The 7,942-nt window shown below is 43.4% G+C and overlaps 1 long non-coding RNA gene across 2 annotated transcripts; it reads left to right on the top strand.

Moving 5' to 3' along the window:
• The first annotated feature begins 3,077 nt into the window (after positions 1-3,077).
• LOC123513429 lies at positions 3,078-6,847 on the top strand. 2 transcript variants are annotated; one of them, XR_006677361.1, is made up of 4 exons: positions 3,081-3,281; positions 3,433-3,736; positions 3,835-4,100; positions 6,787-6,847. It is a non-coding gene; the product is annotated as an uncharacterized LOC123513429 (long non-coding RNA). The 2 variants fall into 2 exon arrangements; XR_006677360.1 differs by having other exon boundaries at positions 3,078-3,281; positions 3,433-4,100.
• Positions 6,848-7,942: the final 1,095 nt, after the last annotated feature.

Genomic DNA, 7,942 nt, shown 5'->3' with positions numbered 1-7,942 from the left:
ATATGGTATGTGAATGATTGAGTTTAGTAGGGTTAGTGAAATGATGGCCCTTGACATTCATTCCCAATGCTTGTGGCTCTATTAACTGTTTTCGGTGAGCAGTGACTGTGCGGCGGCAGGGGTGAGGAAGGGAGACGTGAGGGGCGGCCAGGTGGTGGTGGACAGTGACCGGCGCCCGCCACAGTGACAAGCCTACACGAACATAGTGACAATAGCCATGATAACAACGAAAAGAACAGCGTGTGTGTAGCCTCGGTAAACACGGACACAAGATGGGTTAGGATGTGTGTGTGTGTGTGGCTGGGGGTGAGTGGGGTACCTACTGCTGGTGACGGCAGCAGCCAAGACCAGCCGCAGTCTTCACCAGCAGCAAACGTAAGTAATATATTGATGTAAGTCATCATTTCACGGTGCTGTCATGTCATAACCTAACGTTGGTAACCTCCATAACAACATATCAGTGAACTAACACCTGCAGGTACTTCAAAAACCCCAATAATTCAAGCCTTCAATATGTAAACAAACCAGCCCTCTGACCCGTCACCTCATTCTCAAGCCATTATCTGCCTCATGTCTCACTCAGCACAGGCCAGACAGGTCACAAAGTGAAGCTACAGATGTACTCTTTCATGTTCGTCGTTGAAATATATCAGCAATTGTCTAATTTGTGTGTTATGGAAGCTCAGTGAAGGGAAGGGGATGTGACGTCACGAGCCGCCATGTTGTGACGTCATCAGCGGCTCCCGCCCAAATGTCCCGCCGGTCCCAGACTGTCGATCTCCCCTATTATTTATATTTGTCTCTGTTCATTTATTTCGAGTCACAAGCACCTTTTGACGGTTTCCAATGATAGTGGGTTGTGTTTTGCGTGTGTTCCATGCCTGAGTTGAGTGAAGTGCGGTGATTTAGGGTGTGTTTGGGAGTCAGATGAGAGGGCGAAAATACGCTAAAATTTTTCCCCCCGCTGTGAGTGATTTTTTATTTGAGGTTGTAGCGAAGCGTTTGTGTTTTCCAAGAAAGGTTTATGATGGAAAAAGTGTGAAAGGCTCCTGATAAGTTAAATATGTGGACTGTAAGAGAGGTTTGTAGCCGTGTTAAAATGTTAAACAACGTCGTTTTTTAAATGTTTATTTTTCTAATTGAGCGTGTTGGCGGGTTTTGATATTTTGAAATGATGGTTATAATTTTTGAAAAGCGTTATCAATCCTGTTGAAGGAAATTGGTGGACTTTGGAATTGTTTTTAAGCATGTCGAAGTGTTAACACTTTATTTATTGTGTTTTTTGAAATATTTTCATTATTCCTCATTCCGGTAATGTTTTTATATTTTAGGAGTTAGTTTTGATTGGTAACAAGTCAGAATTTATATATTAGCGGTGTCCAGCTGCCTTTTTGGGAATCCTCATTTTCAAAATGGTTTGCGTAACGTATATAAGTGACATCATCAAGGGGGGCGGCCCCCAGCTGGACTCAGACCCACATCCCGTTCCTGGCCGGAGGAAGTGGGGGTGTTTGATTGTGAAAGAGTGTGTGTGTGTGTGTGTGTGTGTGTGTGTGTGTGTGTGTGTGCGTGCGTGCGTGCGTCTTCCGTTATAAAGGGGGAGCCCACTCACCAGACCCAACCCAATACTCGCTCCCAGCCGAAGGGTGGGTTTGTGGTAGGGTGGCTGGTTGTGGTTGTAGTTTGTGTGTGTGTGTGTGTGTGTGTGTGTGTGTGTGTGTGCGTGCGTGCGTGTGTGCGTGCGTGTGTGTGTGTGTGTGTGTGTCCGTTATCAAGGGGGAGCCCACCCACCTGACCCAACCAAACACTCGCTCCCAGCCGAAGGGTGGGTTTGTGGTAGGGTGGGTGGTTGTGGTTGTAGTTGTGTGTGTGTGTGTGTGTGTGCGTGCGCGCGGGTTTGTGTGTGTGTGTGTGTTTGTGTGAGTGTTGTGTGCGCGTGCGTTTGTATGTGTGTTTGTGTGTGTGTCTTCGTTATCAAGGGGGAGCCCACCCACCTGACCCAACCCAACACTCGCTCCCAACCGAAGGATGGGTTTGTGGTAGGATGGGTGGTTGTGGTTGTAGTTGTGTGTGTGTGTGTGTAATAATAATAACAATAATAAAGGATTTATTGAGACAAGCAGCTCTGTAGCTGAAAATAAACATTTTACAGGAGAAATATCCTAATATTACATGCTTAAAATTCATCACAAATTTAGTCAGTGTCCACGAGTTAATTATTTTGATTATTGTGGGCACTGCACTATTTTTGTATGTGTGTATCCGGGCCGGGCACGTATGGGGAGCGGCTTCTGGTGGCGGACACTGTGGCTGGGAAGGGGAGCTGCCGGAGGGAGTAGGCTCCTGTGGCGCCAGTGGAGAATCTTTGTGGCAAGCTGGTGGAGGAGGTGTTGGTAGCGAGTGTGAAGGGTGGTGAGGTGTAGGGTGTGGAGGGCCTCCTGGTAGGTAGTGTAGTCGTGTGTGTGTGTGTGTTTTCCTAAGATTAAGCTTTGTGTATTGTTTGGGTGGTAGCTTTAAGATAACTTTGTTATTTTCTTTAGTTTGCTTGTTTGTTTGTTTTATTTTGTGAGTTACTGTGATAATAATATTGTGTGTGTGTCTGTCTTGTCTGTGTGGGCATTGGGGAGAGATAGAGAGGATGTTAGAAGAAAACGATCACGCGAAATTTTGGCAAGCGATTAACTGGGCCAGGGAACTAATGGTTTTGTTTTACATTAATTCTCTTTCACTCGTTAACATTTGGTTTTAGGTCAGTGTTGGATGCCTGAGAAGAGAGTTTATATTGTCTAATATTTTTCGAAAGAAATATAAAGTGGAAATGGCTGGATGTTTTGGTAGCGTTATAAGTGGAAATGTTTATATACATTTTATATACTTAATTTAGACAGTTTTTTAAAACTAGTTAAGCAGGAGATGTTTTGATGGTTTGGATACTAATTAAAGTATCTATCAAGTCATAAAAAAGTAAGCTCCCTCCCTACCGCCCAGTTCGTCGATATTTTGCCTAATATCTAGTGATTTCTACGTGTTTTCCTGTGTTTCTTGGCTCAGGTGTGTAGATATTAGTAGCAGAAGGAAGAAGGAAAGAGAGATAAAGGAGGGTGAAGAGGAAGGAATGAGAAAGGGAGGAATAAGTGGAGGAGCAGGCAAGCCACAATAGGTACTCTCACTCCACTTCCGAGTGGAGGTTCCTTGTGTGTGCGCGCGTGGCGTCGCGGTTAGTGAAGTGATGCTGTGCGTTAGTTTATCCTATTGAGTGCGTCTTCCTCGCGTTGGATTTGGTAAGTTGAGGTTGTTATTTAAGCCTCATTATCACAGCAATAAAGTACAAAGCATTAACCTGAACCACGTGACTCCTATACTGATCTCCGTTAATAATGAAATACTAGCTTTGATAAGCACACCACACTAACTCTCTCCTTCTCTTTACAGGTGATTACCCGTATCACAGGTCACACCGTGGGACTGTCACCGCTGGAGCAACCCTTCGGAATAAAGTAAAGTACGTTAATTACGGTTTGCTAGGCGTTAGGTGTTAGGCATAGGGCGATAGGCGGCGCGGCTAACCATTCTCTTCCAGGTACATGTTAATTATCTAGTCTTCCCCAGTAATGCCTTGGTTAGCGCACCGTGGCGGCGATCCAGGAGCATCGTGCTGGTGGTGGTGGTGGTGGTGGCGTGGCTGGCTGGCTGTCTGTCTGTCTGTCTGTGGCGGGCGTGCACGTGCTATCATATGGTATGTGAATGATTGAGTTTCGTAGGGTTAGTGAAATGATGGCCCTTGACATTGATTCCTAATGCTTGTGGCTTTATTTAACTGTTTTCGGTGAGCAGTGACTGTGCGGCAGCAGGGGTGAGGAAGGGAGACGTGAGGGGCGGCCAGGTGGTGGTGGACAGTGACCGGCGCCACAGTGACAAGCCTACACGAACATAGTGACAATAGCCATGATAACAACGAAAAGAACAGCGTGTGTGTAGCCTCGGTAAACACGGACACAAGATGGGTTAGGATGTGTGTGTGTGTGGCTGGGGGTGAGTGGGTACCTACTGCTGGTGACGGCAGCAGCCAAGACCAGCCACAGTCTTCACCAGCAGCAAACGTAAGTAATATATTGGTGTAAGTCATCATTTCACGGCGCTGTCATGTCATACCTAACGTTGGTAACCTCCATAACAACATATCAGTGAACTAACACCTGCAGGTACTTCAAAAACCCCAATAATTCAAGCCTTCAATATGTAAACAAGCCAGCTCTCTGACCCGTCACCTCTTTCTCAAGCCATTATCTGCCTCATCTCTCACTCAGCACAGGCCAGACAGGTCACAAAGTGAAGCTACAGATTTACTCTTTCATGTTCGTCATTGAAATATATCAGCAATTGTCTAATTTGTGTGTTATGGAAGCTCAGTGAAGGCAAGGGGGACTGGGATGTGACGTCACGAGCCGCCATGTTGTGACGTCATCAGCGGCTCCCGCCCAAATGTCCCGCCGGTCCCAGACTGTCGACCTCCCCTATTATTTATATTTGTCTCTGTTCATTTATTTCGAGTCACAAGCACCTTTTGACGGTTTCCAATGATAGTGGGTTGTGTTTTGCGTGTGTTCCATGCCTGAGTTGAGTGAAGTGCAGTGATTTAGTGTGTGTTTGGGAGTCAGATGAGAGGGCGAAAATACGCTAAAATTTTTGCCCCCGCTGTGAGTGATTTTTTATTTGAGGTTGTAGCGAAGCGTTTGTGTTTTCCAAGAAAGGATTATGATGGAAAAAGTGTGAAAGGCTCCTGATAAGTTAAATATGTGGACTGTAAGAGAGGTTTGTAGCCGTGTTAAAATGTTAAACAACGTCATTTTTTAAATGTTTATTTTTCTAATTGAGCGTGTTGGCGGGTTTTGATATTTTGAAATTATGGTTATAATTTTTGAAAAGCGTTATCAATCCTGTTGAAGGAAATTGGTGGACTTTGGAATTGTTTTTAAGCATGTCGAAGTGTTAACACTTTATTTATTGTATTTTTTGAAATATTTTCATTATTCCTTATTCCGGTAATGTTTTTATATTTTAGGAGTTAGTTTTGATTGGTAACAAGTCAGAATTTATATATTAGCGGTGTCCAGCTGCCTTTTTGGGAATCCTCATTTTCAAAATGGTTTGCGTAACGTATATAAGTGACATCATCAAGGGGGGCGGCCCCCAGCTGGACTCAGACCCACATCCCGTTCCTGGCCGGAGGATGTGGGGTGTTTGATTGTGTGTGTGTGTGTGTGTGTGTGTGTGTGTGTGTGTGTGTGTGTGTGTGTGTGTGTGTGTGTGTGTGTGTGTGTGTGTGCGTGCGCGTGCGTGCGTCTTCCGTTATAAAGGGTGAGCCCACTCACCAGACCCAACCCAATACTCGCTCCCAGCCGCAGGGTGGGTTTGTGGTAGGGTGGGTGGTTGTGGTTGTGTTGTGTGTGTGTGTGTGTGTGTGTGTGTGTGTGTGTGTGTGTGTGTGTGTGTGTGTGTGTGTGTGTGTGTGTGTGTCCGTTATCAAGGGGGAGCCCACCCACCTGACCCAACCAAACACTCGCTCCCAGCCGAAGGGTGGGTTTGTGGTAGGGTGGGTGGTTGTGGTTGTAGTTGTGTGTGTGTGTGTGTGTAATAATAATAACAGTAATAAAGGGTTTATTGAGACAAGCATATCTGTAGCTGAAAATAAACATTTTACAGGAGAAATATCTTAATATTACATGCTTAAAATTCATCACAAATTTAGTCAGTGTCCACGAGTTAATTATTTTGATTATTGTGGGCACTGCACTATTTTTGTATGTGTGTATCCGGGCCGGGCACGTATGGGGAGCGGCTTCTGGTGGCGGACACTGTGGCTGGGAAGGGGAGCTGCCGGAGGGAGTAGGCTCCTGTGGGGCCAGTGGAGAAGCTTTGTGGCAAGCTGGTGGAGGAGGTGTTGGTAGCGAGTGTGAAGGGTGGTGAGGTGTAGGGTGTGGAGGGCCTCCTGGTAGGTAGTGTAGTGTGTGTGTGTGTGTGTTTTCCTAAGATTAAGCTTTGTGTATTGTTTGGGTGGTAGCTTTAAGATAACTTTGTTATTTTCTTTAGTTTGCTTGTTTGTTTGTTTTATTTTGTGAGTTACTGTGATAATAATATTGTGTGTGTGTGTGTCTGTCTTGTCTGTGTGGGCGTTGGGGACAGATAGAGAGGATGTTAGAAGAAAACGATCACTCGAAATTTTGGCAAGCGATTAACTGGGCCAGGGAACTAATGGTTTTGTTTTACATTAATTCTCTTTCACTCGTTAACATTTGGTTTTAGGTCAGTGTTGGATGCCTGAGAAGAGAGTTTATATTGTCTAATATTTTTCGAAAGAAATATTAAGTGGAAATGGCTGTATGTTTTGGCAGCATTATAAGTGGAAATGTTTATATACATTTTATATACTTAATTTAGACAGTTTTTTAAAACTAGTTAAGCAGGAGATGTTTTGATGGTTTGGATACTAATTAAAGTATCTATCAAGTCATAAAAAAGTAAGCTCCCTCCCTACCGCCCAGTTCGTCGATATTTTGCCTAATATCTAGTGATTTCTACGTGTTTTCCTGTGTTTCTTTGCTCAGGTGTGTAGATATTAGTAGCAGAAGGAAGAAGGAAAGAGAGATAAAGGAGGGTGAAGAGGAAGGAATGAGAAAGGGAGGAATAGGTGGAGGAGCAGGCAAGCCACAATAGGTACTCTCCCTCCACTTCCTCAATATTTTGCCTAATATCTCATGTTTTCTAAGTGTTTTGATGTGTTTCTAGGCTCAGGCGTGTAGATGGGAGCAGGAGAAGAAAGAACAAAGGAAGAGGACGAAGAAGAAAGGAAAAATGGAAGTGGAAGAAGAGGAGGAGCCAAGCCACAATATTTAGGTAAGTCCCCTTTTTAATGTTACTGTTCTTTATAACGCATTTTTGTGTTTTTGGGTTATATCTAAAAGTATTTTGAGTGTGTTTGGTAGTGTTGCAGGGTGTTTTGGGTGTATTTTGTGTGTTTTCAGTGTGTGTTAGAGATGTTTTTAAGTATATTTTACTTATCTTGAGTGTGGTGTAGAGGGGTGTTTGAATATATGGGTGTGTTCTGAGTGCGGTTAGGGGAATTTTGAGTTGTTGTATGGTGTATTGAGTGTGTTTTAGTTTAGTTTTAAGGGTTTTAAGTGGTCTGTGCATGATATCTATCTTTGATAAGGTTGATATCAATGTAATCTGTCAATACATCCATCAAACCTCCCTTAAAAACCCGTGTGATTCTGATTTGTAAAGCGCAGAGGGCACATATTTTTGAGGGTTGGTTTTTGCGAGTGATTGAAATAGTAGTGTTGAAACAAGTGTCTTTTAGAAATACAACTTAGTCGACCACTGTTTTCAAAGTCCACAGTTAGGAGGAAGTTTGTTCTTAAGAGTGTTTCTGTTTCTGCTTTTGATTTGCTAGATATCATGTTAATCTGTCAATAGATCATCAAACATCCCTGCAAAACTGGAGGGGTTTGGGTGTGTTTTTTTTTTTTTTTGGGGTGTTTGGGGTGAAAGGGTGTTTTTTGGGGTTTGGGTGTGTTTTTGTGGTGTTTGAGTGTTTTGGGGTTTTGGGGATATTTGGGTGTGTGTTTGGGGTATTTAGGTATGTTTTTTGGGGGGTTTTGAGTGTGTTTTGGGTGTGTTTAAGATGTGTTTGGGTGATGTTTGGATGTGTGTCTCATCTGCATGTTGAAACACTAGCAGGTGGTGTAACTTCATTTATTTATTTATTTTTTTTTTTCTTTCTTTCTTTTCAACAACCTCGGCCTTTTTCCCAACCTAACCTAATCTCCTCTCTCTCCTGGCAGGTCCAAACACTCTGCACCAAACTATATCATATATATATATATATATATATATATATATATATATATATATATATATATATATATATATATATATATAT

This window comes from Portunus trituberculatus, chromosome 36 (assembly GCF_017591435.1).
Source record: "Portunus trituberculatus isolate SZX2019 chromosome 36, ASM1759143v1, whole genome shotgun sequence".
In the NCBI taxonomy this organism is placed as follows: Eukaryota; Metazoa; Arthropoda; class Malacostraca; order Decapoda; family Portunidae; genus Portunus; species Portunus trituberculatus.
This window is presented reverse-complemented; position numbering and strand designations above follow the sequence as displayed.